This window comes from Salmo salar, unplaced genomic scaffold (assembly GCF_965601325.2).
Source record: "Salmo salar unplaced genomic scaffold, fSalSal1 ptg000221l, whole genome shotgun sequence".
In the NCBI taxonomy this organism is placed as follows: Eukaryota; Metazoa; Chordata; class Actinopteri; order Salmoniformes; family Salmonidae; genus Salmo; species Salmo salar.
In genome coordinates, this window is record NW_027675333.1 from 508,781 (window position 1) to 529,120 (window position 20,340).

At 43.1% G+C, this 20,340-nt stretch overlaps 1 long non-coding RNA gene across 1 annotated transcript; it reads left to right on the top strand.

Annotated features, from left to right (window-relative positions):
• The first annotated feature begins 10,363 nt into the window (after window positions 1-10,363).
• Window positions 10,364-12,921, top strand: LOC145867156 (uncharacterized). Its single transcript, XR_014383246.1, has 3 exons — window positions 10,364-11,454; window positions 11,613-11,707; window positions 11,936-12,921. It is a non-coding gene; the product is annotated as an uncharacterized LOC145867156 (long non-coding RNA).
• The last annotated feature ends 7,419 nt before the right edge of the window (window positions 12,922-20,340 follow it).

A 20,340-nucleotide genomic window follows, 5' to 3' on the forward strand; every position in this document is an offset into this window, starting at 1 on the left:
ATGTCACCAGTCTTTACAAAGTGTTTTTAGTCTTATACTGTGAGATCTGACCGAACAAGAGCCTTGGAACGGTGATGGCCGATTAGACTCTGGCGCGCGAGTTCATGTTGGGTAGTCTCGTTCCAATACGTTTTAAAAGAGAATGCAATCGTCCGCCTTGAATATTATTCATGTTCTGGTTAAAAAAGGCACTAATGATTTATGCTATACAACGTTCGACATGTTTGAACGAACGTAAATATTTTTTCTCTTCTTTCATGAAGAGAAGTCCGGCGGGCTTAGATCATGTGCTAACAACACGGAGCTTTTTGGACATAAATTATGAGCTTTTTCAAACAAAACTACATTTGTTATGGACCTGGGATTCCTGGAAGTGACATCTGATGAAGAGAATCAAAGGTAATGGATTATTTACATAGTATTTTCGATTTTAGATCTCTCCAACATGGCGGTTAGTCTGTATCTCAAAGCGTATTTTTCTGGGCGCAGTGCTCAGATTATTGCAAAGTGTGATTTCCCAGTAAGGTTATTTTTAAATCTGGCAATCCGGTTGCATTCAAGAGATGTAAATCTATAATTCTTTGAATGACAATATAATATTTTACCAATGTTTTCTAATTTTAATTATTTAATTTGAGGTGCTGATTTGACTGGCTGTATTGGAGGGAAAAGATTTCCTCAACATCAACGCCATAGTAAAACGCTGTTTTTGGATATAAATATGAACTTGATAGAACTAAAAATGCATGTATTGTCTAACATAATGTCCTAGGAGTGTCATCTGATGGAGATTGTCAAAGGTTAGTGCATAATTTTAGCTGATTTTATGGTTTTGGTGACGCCTGTCTTTGAATTGACAAAACATTACACACAACTATTGTCAATGTACTGTCCTAACATAATCTAACTATGCTTTCGCCGTAAAACCTTTTTGAAATCGGACAACGTGGTTAGATTAAGGAGATGTTTATCTTTCAAAGGGTGTAAGATAGTTGTATGTTTGAAAAATTAGAATTTTGACATTTATTTGGATTCAAATTTGCCGCTCTTGAAATGCACCTGCTGTTGATAGGGTGCACCACGGGGGGCACGCTAGCGTCCCACATAGCCCCAAGAGGTTAAACAGCGGTTGACATGCTTCGAAGTACGGTAATGGAATATTTAGAATTTTTTTTGTCACGAAATGCGCCATGCTCGTCACCCTTATTTACCCGTTCGGATAGTGTTTTGAACGCGCGAACAAAAAGCCGCTATTTGGATATAACAATGGATTATTTGGGACCAAACCAACATTTGTTATTGAAGTAGAAGTCCTGGGAGTGCATTCTGACGAAGAACAGCAAAGGTAATAACATTTTTCTTATAGTAAATCTGACTTTGGTGAGTGCTAAACTTGCTGGGTATCTAAATAGCTAGCCCTGTGATGCCGGGCTATCTACTGAGAATATTGCAAAATGTGCTTTCACTGAAAAGCTATTTTAAAATCGGACATATCGAGTGCATAGAGGAGTTCTGTATCTATAATTCTTAAAATAATTGTTATGCTTTTTGTGAACGTTTATCGTGAGTAATTTAGTAAATTCACCGGAAGTTTGCGGGGGTATGCTAGTTCTGAACGTCACATGCTAATGTAAAAAGCTGTTTTTTGATATAAATATGAACTTGATTGAACAAAACATGCATGTATTGTATAACATAATGTCCTAGGTGTGTCATCTGATGAAGATCATCAAAGGTTAGTGCTGCATTTAGCTGTCTTCTGGGTTTTTGTGACATTATATGCTAGCTTGAAAAATGGGTGTCTGATTATTTCTGGCTGGGTACTCTCCTGACATAATCTAATGTTTTGCTTTCGCTGTAAAGCCTTTTTGAAATCGGACAGTGTGGTTAGATTAATGAGAGTCTTGTCTTTAAAATAGTGTAAAATAGTCATATGTTTGAGAAATTGAAGTAATAGCATTTCTAAGGTATTTGAATAACGCGCCACAGGATTCCACTGGCTGTTACGTAGGTGGGACGATTTCGTCCCACCGGCCCTAGAGAAGTTAAGGAAGTGATTGAGGTGGAGACTTTTCTCTCTCTTTCTTTCTTTCTTTCTTTCTTTCTTTCTTTCTTTCTTTCTTTCTTTCTTTCTTTCTTTCTTTCTTTCTCTCTTTCTCTTTCTCTCTTTCTCTCTTTCTCTCTCTCTCTCGGAGGACCTGAGCCCTAGGACCATGCCTCAGGACTACCTGGCATGATGACTCCTTGCTGTCCCCAGTCCACCTGGCCGTGCTGCTGCTCCAGTTTCAACTGTTGTGCCTGCGGCTATGGAACCCTGACCTGTTCACCGGACGTGCTACCTGTCCCAGACCTGCTGTCCCAGACCTGCTGGAACCCTGACCTGTTCACCGGATGTGCTATCTGTCCCAGACCTGCTGTTTTCAACTCTCTAGAGACTGTAGGAGTGGTAGAGATACTCTCAATGATCGGCTATGTAAAGCCAACTGACATTTACTCTTGAGGTGCTGTCTTGTTGCACCCTCGACAACTACTGTGATGATTATTATTTGACCATGCTGGTCATTTATGAACATTTGAACATCTTGGCCATGTTCTGTTATAATCTCCACCCGGCACAGCCAGAAGAGGACTGGTCACCCCTCATAGCCTGGTTCCTCTCTAGGTTTCTTCCTAGGTTCTGGCCTTTCTACAGAGTTTTTCCTAGCCACCGTGCTTCTACACCTGTATTGCTTGCTGTTTGGGGTTTTAGGCTGGGTTTCTGTGCAGCACTTTGAGATATCAGCTGATGTAAGAAGGGCTATATAAATACATTTGATTTGATAAATTGGTTGAGAACTTGTTGGAGGCTATTTTGTTGCAATACCCATCTATGTTTAAAACCTGTTTTCTCTACAGGATGTTTCTGATCTGCCAATGGCCTGGGGGAATGAGAATGGCCAAGACCATTGTGTAAAAGGGGAGGAGTTGTGGTTTGTATGACTAACAATGTAGGCAGAGGAAGGTTGAGACCGGATTGTCATAGGTAACAGTAATGCCTCTGGCTCGGATGTACATGCATGGACGTGCACATCGTACCCCCTGGTTTAGCACCTCATGAAATACTCACAGAAAGACCCATGGGAATCCTAAACACCCCGTTCCCACAGAACAGTTTGACACTGACGGGTTGCGAGGATCAAATGGTAAGCTACTGTGCTGCACTCAACAATGTTCTGAAGTCTATTTTCCCCAGGATAAAAGTGGCTTTGCCTGAACCAAAAGGAGGACAGCTCCACAAATTGCAGCCAGGAGATTGAGTGATCAACAAAGACCTCCGCAGAAAGACTTGGCACCAACAGCGCTGGACTGGTCCATTCCAGGTGCTCCTGATGGTTGCAGAGCGGTTGACGTGGGTTCACGCAAGCCACTGCAGGAAAGTGCCCCACAACCCAGACGAAGATGCACCAGCCGATGAATCGTCATATGTGACCCCAGTGGCCATAGAAAGACCAGGACCGGACTCTATGCATCATTTCTTTTGCTTTCGTGGTCAGTCTTTTCATTGTTAGCTGTTGTCTGGGCCCTTGGACAAGTGACAACAATACAACTGAAGTATACAACACCAGCATAGTCCCACGGTGGGACTTAAATAACAGCCGCTCCAGCTCAAGCCAATGGCTCAGGACGGGAGTCCAGCTAATAATAGCTGCCCCGTTGTTTAACCTCTATGGGCTAGGTGGGACGCTAGCGTCCCCCCCATGGTGCACTCCATCAACAGCAGGTGCATTTCAAGAGCGGCAAATTTGAATCCAAATAAATGTCCAAATTCAAATTTTTCAAACATACAACTATTTTACACCCTTTGAAAGATAAACATCTCCTGAATCTAACCACGTTTTACGATTTCAAAAAGGTTTTACGGCGAAAGCATAAATTTAGAGTATGTTAGGACAGTACATTTACAAGAGTTGTGTGTAATGTTTTGTCAATTCAAAGACAGGGTCACCAAAACCATAAAACCAGCTAAAATGATGCACTAACCTTTTACAATCTCCATCAGATGACGCTCCTAGGACATTATGTTAAACAATGCATGCATTTTTAGTTCTATCAAGTTCATATTTATATCCAAAAACAGCGTTTTACTATGGCATTGATGTTGAGGAAATCGTTTCCCTCCAATAACAGGCAGTCAAGTCAACACCACAAATTAAATAATTAAAATTAGAAAACATTGGTAAAATATTATATTGTCATTTAAAGAATTATAGATTTACATCTCTTGAACGCAATCAACTTGCCAGATTTAAAAATAACCTTACTGGGAAATCACACTTTGCAATAATCTGAGCACTGCGCCCAGAAAAATACGCGTTGCGATACAGACTAGACGTCATGTTGGGGAGATCTAAAATCGAAAATACTATGTAAATAATCCATTACCTTTGATTCTCTTCATCAGATGTCACTTCCAGGTATCACAGGTCCATAACGAATGTAGTTTTGTTCAAAAAAGCTCATCATTTATGTCCAAAAATCTCCGTCTTGTTAGCACATGATCTAAGCCAGCCGGACTTCTCGTCATGAACGAGGGGAAAAAATATATTTACGTTCGTTCAAACATGTCAAACGTTGTATAGCATAAATCATTAGGGCCTTTTTTAACCAGAACATGAATAATATTCAAGGTGGACGAATGCATACTCTTTTATAACGTATTGGAACGAGGGTACCCAACATGAACTCGCGCGCCAGGTGTCTAATGGGCCATCATCGTTCCATGGCTCTTGTTCGGTCAGATCTCCCTCCAGAAGACTCAAAACACTTTGTAAACGCTGGTGACATCTAGTGGAAGCAATAGGAAGTGCCAAAATATTCCTCAGCCCCTGTGTTTTTCAATGGGATAGGTTTAAAGGTAATACAACACATCAGGTATCCATTTCCTGTCAGAAAATGTCTCAGGGTTTTGCCTGCCAAATGAGTTCTGTTATACTCACAGACACCATTCAAACAGTTTTAGAAACTTTAGAGTGTTTTCTATCCATATATAATAAGTATATGCATATTCTAGTTACTGGGTAGGATTAGTAACCAGATTAAATCGGGTACATTTTTTTTATCCAGCCGTGCAAATACTGCCCCCTAGCCCTAACACGTTAAGAAGACAGAGATGGATGCAGCGGCTTGATGATTGTCCTCTTTGTACATATGAAGAGTGTACTTCTGTAGAACTGTTTCATTGTTTAATAACCTCTTGGGGCTATGTGGGACGCTAGCGTGCCACCCGTGGTGCACCCTATCAACAGCAGGTGCATTTCAAGAGCGGCAAATTTGAAACCAAATAAATGTCAAAATTCAAATTTTTCAAACATACAACTATCTTACACCCTTTGAAAGATAAACATCTCCTTAATCTAACCACGTTGTCCGATTTCAAAAAGGTTTTACGGCGAAAGCATAAAGTTAGATTATGTTAGGAGAGTACATTGACAATAGCTGTGTGTAATGTTTTGTCAATTCAAAGACAGGCGTCACCAAAACCATAAAACCAGCTAAAATGATGCACTAACCTTTGACAATCTCCATCAGATGACACTCCTAGGACATTATGTTAGACAATACATGCATTTTTAGTTCTATCAAGTTCATATTTATATCCAAAAACAGCGGTTTACTATGGCGTTGATGTTCAGGAAATCGTTTCCTTCCAATAACCGGCAGTCAAGTCAGCACCACAAATTAAATAATTAAAATTAGAAAACATTGGTAAAATATTATATTGTCATTTAAAGAATTATAGATTTACATCTCTTGAACGCAATCAACTTGCCAGATTTAAAAATAACCTTACTGGGAAATCACACTTTGCAATAATCTGAGCACTGCGCCCAGAAAAATACGCGTTGCGATACAGACTAGACGTCATGTTGGGGAGATCTAAAATCGAAAATACTATGTAAATAATCCATTACCTTTGATTCTCTTCATCAGATGTCACTTCCAGGTATCACAGGTCCATAACGAATGTAGTTTTGTTCAAAAAAGCTCATCATTTATGTCCAAAAATCTCCGTCTCGTTAGCACATGATGTAAGCCAGCCGGACTTCTCGTCATGAACGAGGGGAAAAAATATATTTCCGTTCGTTCAAACATGTCAAACGTTGTATAGCATAAATAATTAGGGCCTTTTTTAACCAGAACATGAATAATATTCAAGGTGGACGAATGCATACTCTTTTATAACGTATTGGAACGAGGGTACCCAACATGAACTCGCGCGCCAGGTGTCTAATGGGCCATCATCGTTCCATGGCTCTTGTTCGGTCAGATCTCCCTCCAGAAGACTCAAAACACTTTGTAAAGGCTGGTGACATCTAGTGGAAGCAATAGGAAGTGCCAAAATATTCCTCAGCCCCTGTGTTTTTCAATGGGATAGGTTTAAAGGTAATACAACACATCAGGTATCCACTTCCTGTCAGAAAATGTCTCAGGGTTTTGCCTGCCAAATGAGTTCTGTTATACTCACAGACACCATTCAAACAGTTTTAGAAACTTTAGAGTGTTTTCTATCCATATATAATAAGTATATGCATATTCTAGTTACTGGGTAGGATTAGTAACCAGATTAAATCGGGTACATTTTTTTTTATCCAGCCGTGCAAATACTGCCCCCTAGCCTTAACAGGTTAAAGGTAATTCAACACATCAGGTATCCACTTCCTGTCAGAAAATGTCTCAGGGTTTTGCCTGCCAAATGAGTTCTGTTATACTCACAGACACCATTCAAACAGTTTTAGAAACTTTAGGGTGTTTTCTATCCATATATAATAAGTATATGCATATTCTAGTTGCTGGGTAGGATTAGTAACCAGATTAAATCGGGTACATTTTTTTATCCAGCAGTGAAAATACTGCCCCCTAGCCCCAACAGGTTAAAGCATTGGGGGGGATTTTTCTTACACTAGTACATTATCTGTGTAAATGGCTTCTGTTGAGCCACTGAGTGTTTTACCTTCACATGGTGCAAAACAGGGAATCATTAAACAATGAAAACAGTTCTACAGAAGTACACTCTTCATCTGTACAAAGAGGACAATCATCACGCCGATGCATCAATCTCCGTCTTCTTAACCTGTTAGGGCTAGGGGGCAGTATTGACACGGCTGGATAAAAAACATACCCGATTTAATCTGGTTACCACTCCTACCCAGTAACTAGAATATGCATATGCTAGTTCTGAACGTCACATGCTAATGTAAAAAGCTGGTTTTTGATATAAATATGAACTTGATTGAACAAAACATGCATGTATTGAATAACATAATGTCCTAGGGTTGTCATCTGATGAAGATCATCAAAGCTTAGTGCTGCATTTAGCTGTCTTCTGGGTATATGTGACATTATATGCTAGCTTGAAAAATGGGTGTCTGATTATTTCTGGCTGGGTACTCTGCTGACATAATCTAATGTTTTGCTTTCGTTGTAAAGCCTTTTTGAAATCGGACAGTGTGGTTAGATTAACGAGAGTCTTGTCTTTAGAATGGTGTAAAATAGTCATATGTTTGAGAAATTGAAGTAATAGCATTTCTAAGGTATTTGAATAACGCGCCACAGGATTCCACTGGCTGTTACGTAGGTGGGACGATTTCGTCCCACCTACCCTAGAGAGGATAAACCGCAGCCGTCGACACAGCAGTTCTTAAAATTGGATGTAAACATAGACAACGCTGTATTAAAATTGTCAGTGTAGAGCACCAGTGAAAGGGATTTCGAAATGGGAGAAGTTAGGAGCAATTTATATAAGGACGGTATTTGGTATCATGATAAGTTACCAATACTACCTAAGTCATTGTTTAGAGATGCGGCAAGATTGACACATGGGCAGAGCCATGTGTCAACAGGGGGATAGTAGAGCAGGTTCGGAAACACTTTGTGGCCTATTGGATAACGAACTACTTAAAAAAAACATTTTTTATAATAGATAAGCATATTAAATGGGAAGAAGTGGTCACAACTTACTGGGTGGACACGATTAGGATAGTTGGTTTACTACGGGGGGCCAGCACAGAAAAAAATGTATGAAATTGTATGAAATGTATGCATTCACTACTGTAAGTCGCTCTGGATAAGAGCGTCTGCTAAATGACTAAAAATGTAAATGTAAAATGTAGGATCTCTCTCTTAAATAATGGATTACATTTTAGCTGATCAGGTAAACCATATAGAATGCCAGAGTTAGGGAGGCCAGAACAGGTAGACATAGAAGTTGAAGATACACTAACAGAACACATGGTTAACCAAACCCGTATGTCCGAGACTTTGTGTCCAACAGGTGAATTACAGGAGAAGATGATTCACTCAATCCAACCAGGAGACTGGGTGTGGATCCAGTCCCTGAGGAGAAAAGAACTGGAAGCAGCCACGGTGGGAGGGCCCATACCAAGTGTTCCTGGTAATAGCCTTTGTGGTGAGAATAGCTGAAAGAGCTACCTGGGTTCATATCACACATTGCGGGAGGGTAAGACACACTGACACTGTCGAACAATCACAGAGTTAGGAGAAGAACCGAATACCAATAAGGTTCGGGGGTTACCTCTCTAATGAAGATTCCCAAACCCGCCCGATCCTCACTGTGTGCGTTCATAGAAGTGCAAGTGTGGGTTGGCCTCTAGCCGGTGATATATTCTCCGGGAGGGGGTGGGGCTTTACAGGGGTACTGGTCAGTCTGAGCTGTCTGATTGTGGGAGCCATATTCCTAATACACCATGAACCACTCGAGAAGTCAGAAAGTTGTAACTTGACCCATAGTGTAGAAGATGAGGAGTTTTTATGGCCTAGGTACAAAAGGTCACTCGATCTGGATAAAAAGGAAGTGAGATTAGAGTTAGGGAAGGATGTCTCAATAGAGTTCTATGCAGACCAAATGGGGTCCCTAACCTCCTGGCAGTCTAGGACTCGGACTTCATGGGGAAGATATCTGTGTAGATCCCGGTGTAACTCATGGAATCATAGCTCACACAGAGAGAGAAGGCTATGTCAATCCACACACCCAATATAGAAACAGATGGAATATAGTGAAGGCCAGGGTTTTTGACTGCAATCCAGAGCAAGGGAAGTATTGCTTGAAGATAGGAATGACCATTAAAAGCATAAAGAAAGAGGATTTAGGGTTATGGTATGTTGGCCTTGACCAGACCATTGTCGACACTGCGGTACCATTCCGAGTAGTAGAGGTTAGGACAGGAGATAGTTCTACCGCCAGCCAGAATACCAGTAGTACCCCTGATAAAACGGACATTACCCGTGTAGTCATCCAGAGCCAAGGACCGGTGAGGATAGTTCAGACGAAAGATCTTAACCTGTTGGGTCTAGGGGGCAGCATTTGCACGTCTGGATAAAAAAAATGTACCCGATTTAATCTGGTTACTAATCCTACCCAGTAACTAGAATATGCATATACTTATTATATATGGATAGAAAACACTCTAAAGTTTCTAAAACTGTTTGAATGGTGTCTGTGAGTATAACAGAACTCATTTGGCAGGCAAAACCCTGAGACATTTTCTGACAGGAAGTGGATACCTGATGTGTTGTATTGACTTTAAACCTATCCCATTGAAAAACACAGGGGTTTAGGAATATTTTGGCACTTCCTATTGCTTCCACTAGATGTCACCAGCCTTTACAAAGTGTTTTGAGTCTTCTGGAGGGAGATCTGACCGAACAAGAGCCATGGAACGATGATGGCCCATTAGACACCTTGCGCGCGAGTTGATGTTGGGTACCCTCGTTCCAATACGTTATAAAAGAGTATGCATTCGTCCACCTTGAATATTATTCATGTTCTGGTTAAAAAAGGCCCTAATTATTTATGCTATACAACGTTTGACATGTTTGAACAAACGTAAATATATTTTTTCCCCTCGTTCATGACGAGAAGTCCGGCTGGCTTACATCATGTGCTAACGAGACGGAGATTTTTGGACATAAATGATGAGCTTTTTTGAACAAAACTACATTCGTTATGGACCTGTGATACCTGGAAGTGACATCTGATGAAGAGAATCAAAGGTAATGGATTATTTACATAGTATTTTCGATTTTAGATCTCCCCAACATGACGTCTAGTCTGTATCGCAACGCGTATTTTTCTGGGCGCAGTGCTCAGATTATTGCAAAGTGTGATTTCCCAGTAAGGTTATTTTTAAATCTGGCAAGTTGATTGCGTTCAAGAGATGTAAATCTATAATTCTTTAAATGACAATATAATATTTTACCAATGTTTTCTAATTTTAATTATTTAATTTCTGACGCTGACTTGACTGCCGGTTATTGGAGGGAAACGATTTCCTCAACATCAATGCCATAGTAAAACGCTGTTTTTGGATATAAATATCAACTTGATAGAACTAAAAATGCATGCATTGTCTAACATAATGTCCTAGGAGTGTCATCTGATGGAGATTGTAAAAGGTTAGTGCATCATTTTAGCTGGTTTTATGGTTTTGGTGACCCTGTCTTTGACTTGACAAAACATTACACACAACTCTTGTAAATGTACTGTCCTAACATACTCTAAATTTATGCTTTCGCCGTAAAACCTTTTTGAAATCGTAAAACGTGGTTAGATTAAGGAGATGTTTATCTTTCAAATGGTGTAACATAGTTGTATTTTTGAAAAATGTGAATTTTGACATTTATTTGGATTCAAATTTGCCGCTCTTGAAATGCACCTGCTGTTGATGGAGTGCACCACGGGTGGCACGCTAGCGTCCCACCTAGCCCCAAGAGGTTGAAGGTAGAGCAGGGCTTTATTATGGACAGACTTCTCCCATTCTTAGCTACTGTCGTATCAATATGTTTTGACCATGGCAGTTTACAATCCAGGGTTACTCCAAGCAGTTTAGTCACCTCAACTTGCTCAATTTCCACATTATTCATTACGAGATGAACAGGTGAGCAGTACGCGTCTATGTAATGAGAGCATGAACAGTGTGAGGACCGTTAAAACGTCTTAGGGCTAGGGGGCAGTTTTCGGAAGTTCGGAGAGTCTGGCGAGCCCAAAGTAAAATGCCTGTTACTCAGGCCCAGAAGCTATGCATATAATTGGTAGATTTGGAAAGAAAACACTCTGACGTTTCCAAAATTGTTAAAACTGTATGTGGTACTGTATGTGGATGATCAGGGCTTTATTCAGAAAAAGTTTCTTGGGCTACTTTGATTTGCCAAGTGGGCGAGATGTGAATTCCGTGTTTAATTTCATGGACAAACTTGTTGTTCAAACCTACGATGGCTCACCTTCAAGGGAACGTATCTGCTATTTGTATTTCCAGCTAAGTCCCCTCCTGTTCCATGGTTTAACAAGCGATGACCACTCTACTTCCATTGTCAACTAACTCCTCACATGAACTGGAAGCCACGTCTCATGTGGCCCACTCAACCACTGGCACATTGAATGTTTCCTCTCCAAGCACGGTGAGGGAACCCCTGTTAATTTTCTCTCATTACTTTATGTAGAGTCAATCACAAACACAATCACATTATTACACATCTATGATTTGACTCCTTGCTTGGACTAACTCATTCTTAGCTCTTTTGTCTCACTGTGTAGTGTTTTTGTGTTGTCTTCCCAGTCAAACCCTGCCCTGCACTGGTCAAGCCTCTGAACACCTCAACTCATGCCTCATACCCTCATTCAATCACTGCTGTGATCCCTTCCCAAAATGGTGTAAGTAGCCCTCTCATTCCTATTCCCCATAATATTGTACTATAAGTGTCTTTATTAAATGCTTTAGGTTAAAATAATTACTCTTTGACGATTTTTGAAACACATTTTTGACATCTCTGTGCGTTCTGCTCCTATACTGTGGGTCTCCCATCCTCCTCAACAACAGACATGTCTAATAACGTGTAATACAATTCATCATTAATAATTCTGCAAGTTTTCTGTTTTCAGAAGCCTGATTCTACTCACTGTGGTAGTGTGGAAGTGTTGAGCTGTATTATTTGGCCTGTGGTCCTGTTGTCCCCAGTCCCAGTGGTGAAGATAATGTCTTAATTGAGCTTCTTGTCTGTGACTGAGATACGTAATCTGCACATTTACTAAAACGTCAGCTCTCATCTCTCCCAATGTTCTCAATGTCAAACAATGAAGGCCGGGTAGTTTTTTTTCATGATTGCAACCCAGGTCATTTTAGTCGGCTGGACCTCGCTACATATTCGTCGCCAGACCCACTGGCTCCAGGTCATCTACAAGTCTATGCTAGGTAAAGCTCTGCCTTATCTCAGCTCACTGGTCACGATAACAACACACACTCGTAGCAAGCGCTCCAGCAGGTACATCTCACTGGTCATCCCCAAAGCCAACACCTCCTTTGGCCGCCTCTCCTTCCAGTTCTCTGCTGCCAATGACTGGAATGAATTGCAAAAATCGCTGAAGCCGGAGACTTATTGCTCCCTCACTAACTTTAAACATCAGCTATCTGAGCAGCTAACCGATCGCTGCAGCTGTACATAGTCCATCTGTAAATAGCCCAACCAATCTACCTACCTCATCATTGTTTTTATTTACTTTGCTGCTCTTTTGCACACCAGTATCACTACTTGCACATCATCATCTGCTCATCTATCACTCCAGTGTTAATCTGCTAAATTGTGATTACTTTGCTACTATGGCCTATTTATTGCCATAAGTCCTCACGCCATTTGCACAACCTGTATATAGACTTTTTTTTAAATTTTGTGTTGACTGTACACTTGTTTATTCTATGTAACTCTGTGTTGTTGTTTCTGTCACACTGCTTTGCTTTATTCTTGGCCAGGTCGCAGTTGTAAATGAGAACTTCTCAACTAGCAACCTTGTTAAATAAAGTTGAAATAATAAAAATAAAAATATCCTATATCATAATGAGTCAGATTACATGGAGAGGGGGGACCTGATCCTAGATCATAATGAATCAGATTACATGGAGAGGGGGGACCTGATCCTATATCATAATGAATCAGATTACATGGAGAGGGGGGGACCTGATCCTAGATCATAATGAATCAGATTACATGGAGAGGGGGGACCTGATCCTAGATCATAATGAATCAGATTACATGGAGAGGGGGGACCTGATCCTAGATTATAATGAGTCAGATTACATGGAGAGGAGGGACCTGATCCTAGATCATAATGAGTCAGATTACATGGAGAGGGGGGACCTGATCCTAGATCATAAATAATCAGATTACATGGAGAGGGGGGGACCTGATCCTAGATTATAATGAGTCAGATTACATGGAGAGGGGGGACCTGATCCTAGATCATAATGAATCAGATTACATGGAAAGGGGGGGACCTGATCCTAGATTATAATGAGTCAGATTACATGGAGAGGGGGGGACCTGATCCTAGATCATAATGAATCAGATTACATGGAGAGGAGGGACCTGATCCTAGATCATAATGAATCAGATTACATGGAGAGGGGGGACCTGATCCTAGATCATAATGAATCAGATTACATGGAGAGACGGATATATATAATATAGGCTACTATTTTTTAAATATTTAATATGCCATAAACTATTGTTTTTTTAACAGTTTCATTAATTCATTGTAATTAACTTAATCATTATGACACACCCCTCTCTATTGTCATTGGTTGCACTAATTGCACTGTTTGTCAACATAACCTGGTTCAAGTATTGATGACATCACCCTGAAGAAGGCACAGTGATGCTGAAACGTTGGTAAATACCCAATAAATTACTGGGAGTTTATATATGGAGTGTGGGATTCTCTTTATTTTGATAGTTTATAACTCTTATGTAGTTGCCATCTTTTTGTGTTTTTCAGGCAGCCTGGGAAAGAACTGAAAAAACTCACTAAAGAGTCAAGACAGAGACACCAGAAAGACCCAAGAAGACTTGGACGCAGCATCAGAGGACAGAGAGGGATGTTCAGAACTCACTCAGTCTGGTCAGTTGGTGAGGGTAGACTTGGAGGCTGCTTACCTGACACGAAGTCTGGAGGACATGGAGGAAGTCCCCCCTCCTCTCCCCTACCTTCCCTATACCCCCCTCCTCTCCCCTACCTTCCCTATACCCCCCTGTCCCCTACCTTCCCTATACCCCCCTCCTCTCCCCTACCTTCCCTATACCCCCTCCTCTCCCCTACCTTCCCTATACCCCCCTCCTCTCCCCTACCTTCCCTATACCCCCTCCTCTCCCCTACCTTCCCTATACCCCCCCCTCTCCTCTACCTTCCTATACCCCCTCCTCTCCCCTACCTTCCCTATACCCCCTCCTCTCCCCTACCTTCCCTATACCCCCCTCCTCTCCCCTACCTTCCCTATACCCCCCTCCTCTCCCCTACCTTCCCTATACCCCCCCCTCTCCCCTACCTTCCCTATACCCCCTCCTCTCCCCTACCTTCCCTATACCCCCTCCCCTACCTTCCCTATACCCCCTCCTCTCCCCTACATTCCCTATACCCCCTCCTCTCCCCTACATTCCCTATACCCCCTCCTCTCCTCTACCTTCCCTATACCCCCTCCTCTCCCCTACCTTCCCTATACCCCCTCCTCTCCCCTACCTTCCCTATACCCCCTCCTCTCCTCTACCTTCCCTATACCCCCTCCTCTCCCCTACCTTCCCTATACCCCCCCTCCTCTCCCCTACCTTCCCTATACCCCCTCCTCTCCCCTACCTTCCCTATACCCCCTCTTCTCCCCTACCTTCCCTATACCCCCTCCTCTCCCTTATACCCCCTCCTCTCCCCTACCTTCCCTATACCCCCTCCTCTCCCCTACCTTCCCTATACACCCTCCTCTCCCTTATACCCCCTCCTCTCCCCTATAACCCCTCCTCTCCCCTACCATCCCTATACCCCCCTCCTCTCCCCTACCTTCCCTATAACCCCTCCTCTCCCCTACCTTCCCTATACCCCCTCCTCTCCCCTATCTTCCCTATACCCCCTCCTCTCCCCTACCTTCCCTATACCCCCTCCTCTCCCCTACCTTCCCTATAACCCCTCCTCTCCCCTACCTTCCCTATACCCCCCTCCTCTCCCCTACCTTCCCTATACCCCCTCCTCTCCCCTACCTTCCCTATACCCTAATCCTCCTCCCCCCTACCTTCCCTATACCCCCTCCTCTCCCCTACCTTCCCTATACCCCCCCCTCCTCTCCCCTACCTTCCCTATACCCCCTCCTCTCCCCTACCTTCCCTATACCCTCCTCCTCTCCCCTACCTTCCCTATACCTCCCCTCCTCTCCCCTACCTTCCCTATACCCCCTCCTCTCCCCTACCTTCCCTATACCCCCTCCTCTCCCCTACCTTCCCTATACCCCCTCCTCTCCCCTACCTTCCCTATACCCCCCCTCCTCTCCCCTACCTTCCCTATACCCCTCTCCTCTCCCCTACCTTCCCTATACCCCCTCCTGTCCCCTACCTTCCCTATACCCCCTCCTCTCCTCTACCTTCCCTATACCCCCTCCTCTCCCCCACCTTCCCTATGCCCCCTCCTCTCCCCTACCTTCCCTATACCCCCTCCTCTCCCCTACCTTCCCTATACCCCCTCCTCTCCCCTACCTTCCCTATAACCCCTCCTCTCCCCTACCTTCCCTATAACCCCTCCTCTCCCCTACCTTCCCTATACCCCCTCCTCTCCCCTACCTTCCCTATACCCCCCTCCTGTCCCCTACCTTCCCTATACCCCCGCCCCCCCCATTATGTTGGACCATCATGTTTATTTGTTTGAATCTTGTCTTTGTTTGTGATCAGGTTAGAAGAGAATGACTCCTCAACCCAAGAGGCCGTGGAGCAGCTGTGATCAGGTTAGAAGAGAATGACTCCTCAACCCAAGAGGCCCTGGAGCAGCTGTGATCAGGTTAGAAGAGAATGACTCCTCAACCCAAGAGGCCCTGGAGCAGCTGTGATCAGGTTAGAAGAGAATGACTCCTCAACCCAAGAGGCCCTGGAGCAGCTGTGAGAGAGCAGCAGTGTGGAAACATTTGGGGAAATTTAAGGAAGGTTTCCTGGTAAAGAGGATTGACTGTTACGTAAAGGGTCAGAGCCACTGAGTGGACAAAATATTAAGGATACCTTCCTAATATTGAGTTACGCCTGGTCAGTTTGTCATGGAAAGAAAGGTGTCCTTAATGTTTTGTGTAAATTACATAATAACTATACATTTATGGATTGATTTATATAGCCTATTGTTTTCTATTTATTCAACCTGCCATCTACCCACCTGGGGACTGAGGGTTATGAGAGAACCCCCACATCACTAGCTTCTCTTTATTCAACCTGCCATCTACTCACCTGGGGACTGAGGGTTATGAGAGAACCCCCACATCACTAGCTTCTCTTTATTCAACCTGCCATCTACCCACCTGGGGACTGAGGGTTATGAGAGAACCCCCACATCACTAGCTTCTCTTTATTCAACCTGCCATCTACCCACCTGGGGACTGAGGGTTATGAGAGAACCCCCACATCACTAGCTTGCAGGTTCTGCAGCCTTGTAAAGATAAGGAGGGGATGAATGGGAGGCAGGTTGGCATTTATTGTCATAAATCTTGCCCTGGAGGCAGGTTGGTATTTATTGTCATGAATCTTGCCCTGGAGGCAGGTTGGCATTTATTGTTATGAATCTTGTTCTGGAGGCAGGTTGGCATTTATTGTCATGAATCTTGTTCTGGAGGCAGGTTGGCATTTATTGTCATGAATCTTGTTCTGGAGGGAGGTTGGCATTTATTGTCATGAATCTTGCCCTGGAGGCAGGTTGGCATTTATTGGTATGAATCTTGCCCTCTAGGCAGTTCAGCAAAGTATTCACTAGCTGGCACAGGCACAAAGTAATACAATCAGATTTTAATCCTTACCTCAACCCTAACCACACTGCTAATCCTTCCCTTAAATTAAGACCATAAAACAACATTATTTTCCACAGCCAATTCTGACTTTGCAGCTGACATATCTAGAGGAAATCGCACAGTTCTGCCTCCAGGTCAAGATTCATGACAAACGTCAACATGAGACAGGGAGAAGCAATGTAAAAATCAATAACGAAATTGTTTTCACAATAAACATGCTTTTTCTTGTTTCAAGTATGTTTTATTATGAAAAGTACAATATATCCATGTATACTTGTACAACTATGGAGCGTATGTCCACATATAATTGTACAATTTGTTTTTCCAACATAAAAGACAAGAAATGATCACATTGGTATTTTAACAGTGTTATTGTAAGAGTTTAAATGTTTAAACAGAGGATACATCTAAAACAGGATAAAACAAGTGCAGTATGTTGTGAGAATGTTACTTTAACGTCGACTCATAACGTCACACTATAACTTCATGGGAGTCTTGTGGAAAGACTAACGGTGTTATTGTAAGAGGTCATGGGTCAAGGTCCTCACAATTATAGGAAGATGCGCATGTGTGTGTGTATGTGTCCTGTTTGTGTGTGTGTGTGTGTGTGTGTGTGTGTGTGTGTGTGTGTGTGTGTGTGTCCAGTGTGTGTGTGTCCAGTGTGTGTGTGTGTGAGTCCAGTGTGTGTGTGTTTGTTTGTCTAGTGTGTGTGTGTGTGTGTGTGTGTTTGTCCAGTGTGTGTGTGTGTGTGTGTGTGTTTGTTTTTGTCCAGTGTGTGTGTGTGTGTGTGTGTTTGTCCAGTGTGTGTGTGTGTGTTTGTCCAGTGTGTGTGTGTGTGTGTGTTTGTCCAGTGTGTGTGTGTGTGTGTTTGTCCAGTGTGTGTGTGTGTGTGTGTTTGTCCAGTGTGTGTGTGTGTGTGTCCAGTGTGTGTGTGTGTGTGTCCAGTGTGTGTGTGTGTGTGTCCAGTGTGTGTGTGTGTGTGTCCAGTGTGTGTGTGTGTGTTTGTCCAGTGTGTGTGTGTGTTTGTCCAGTGTGTGTGTGTGTGTGTGTGTGTGTGTGTTTGTCCAGTGTGTGTGTTTGTCCAGTGTGTGTGTGTGTGTGTGTGTTTGTCCAGTGTGTGTGTGTGTGTGTTTGTCCAGTGTGTGTGTGTGTGTGTGTGTTTGTCCAGTGTGTGTGTGTGTGTGTGTTTGTCCAGTGTGTGTGTGTGTGTGTGTTTGTCCAGTGTGTGTGTGTGTGTGTGTGTGTTTGTCCAGTGTGTGTGTGTGTGTGTGTTTGTCCAGTGTGTGTGTGTGTGTGTCCAGTGTGTGTGTGTCCAGTGTGTGTGTGTCCAGTGTGTGTGTGTGTGTGTGTCCAGTGTGTGTGTGTGTGTCCAGTGTGTGTGTGTGTGTGTCCAGTGTGTGTGTGTGTGTGTCCAGTGTGTGTGTGTGTGTCCAGTGTGTGTGTGTGTGTGTCCAGTGTGTGTGTGTGTGTGTCCAGTGTGTGTGTGTGTCCAGTGTGTGTGTGTGAGTCCAGTGTGTGTGTGTTTGTCTAGTGTGTGTGTCCAGTGTGTGTGTGTCTGTGTGTATCCAGTGTTTGTGTGTGTGTGTGTCCAGTGTGTGTGTTTGTCCACTTTGTTTGTCCAGTGTGTGTGTGTGTCCAGTGTGTGTGTGTGTGTGTGTGTATTTTTGTTTGACCAGTGTGTGTGTGTGTGTGTCCAGTGTGTGTGTGTGTGTGTGTGTGTGTGTGTGTGTGTCCAGTGTGTGTGTGTGTGTGTGTGTGTGTCCAGTGTGTGTGTGTGTATGTGTGTGAGTGTGTGTGTGTTTTCGTTTGTCCAGTGTGTGTGTGTGTGTGTAAGTGTGTGTGTGTGTGTGTGTGTGTGTGTGTGTGTGTGTGTGTGTGTGTGTGTGTGTGTGTGTGTGTGTCCAGTGTGTGTGTGTGTGTGTGTGTCCAGTTATTATTTCAGGGACACTGAAGAGCCAACATCCCAAACCCCAAACCCTGGATAGAGGGGCTCAGTGAATGTGGAGGTGAATGTGATCAGGTGGGTCAGTGTGTCAGAGGAGGCTCTATAGAAGGACAGAGTGCCGGCTGACCAGTCCAGATACACTCCTACTCTGTGGGATCTGGAGGAGGGGACGTCTATGGTAGTGGAGTTATTATTATACCAGCTGGAGGAGGGGACGTCTATGGTAGTGAGATTATTATTATACCAGCTGGAGGAGGGGACGTCTATGGTAGTGGAGTTATTATTATGCCTGGCAGAGTAACTGTTGTCATAGCAGAACAGACACCAGGACTTGTCATTGTATCCAAGCCAACAGTCCTTACTCCTTCCTCTCCTGCTGATTCCTTTATATGTCACTCCTATACCAGCCCCCATTATCCCACTCCACTCTACCTCCCAGTAACAGCGCCCAGTCAGACCCTCTCTACACAGCACCTGTCCCCAGTCCTCAAATCTCTCTGGGTGATCAGGATACGGCTGCTCCTCTGTCCTACATGTCACCTTTCTGTTCTCCTCAGACAGAGAGAGGAGTCTGTTTACTGTGTTTGGGTCCAGTGTGAGATCACAGACATCTGATGGATGAAACCAGACACAATATTAGAAATCATCATCATTCACATTAGAATGTTAACTCACTTTTCACTAATTCATTTAATGTAGATGTTTCTAGGTATCAAAAGGAGAAGTTAAGGTAACTTGAGACTTGTTGAATGATCATATGTTATACTGTATGGTAATATAATACACACTTATTCACATTAATTACACACACACACACACACACACACACACACACACACACACACACACATCAACTCTTTGTAAACGTTGGTGTCCCTGATTTCTGCTTCTGTAGAACTACAGATGATATTTAATATGACCAAGTCAGTAATGATGGTGGTCTTTGACTTAACTTGAATTAAGACTTATTCTTAGTCATATTCTTCACAGCAGTCAACACTCACATTTTCTAAGTCCAGGTTTCATTCTGTTCTCTCCACCATGTTCCACACTGTAGCGGTAAGCAGAAGAACAGACAGTCATTGAGGGATACACCTGAACTCTCTCACACACACACACACACACACACACAGCATATAGCTTTGTCCAAGTGGTGGTCAGAATGTTTGTATTAACTAGCCTGAAAAGTCAAACATGTCTGATATGAACATTGACATAAACCCTCTACATACTTGAGTTTCTCCAGTCTGCAGTGTGGATCCTCCAGTCCAGCAGAGAGCAGTCTGACTCCTGAGTCTCCTGGGTGATTGTAGCTCAGGTCCAGCTCTCTCAGGTGTGAGGGGTTTGACCTCAGAGCTGAGACCAGAGAAGCACAGCCTTCCTCTGTGACTAGACAGCCTGACAGCCTGCAAAGAGTCAAATCATATTAAAATCACACTGATATTCTTTGGTGGTGAAAATAGTGGCAGTATATTTCTTCAACATATTCAGATATATCAGTCATGAAACCTTTCATATCTATTCAGAAATGAATGTATCATATTATAAATT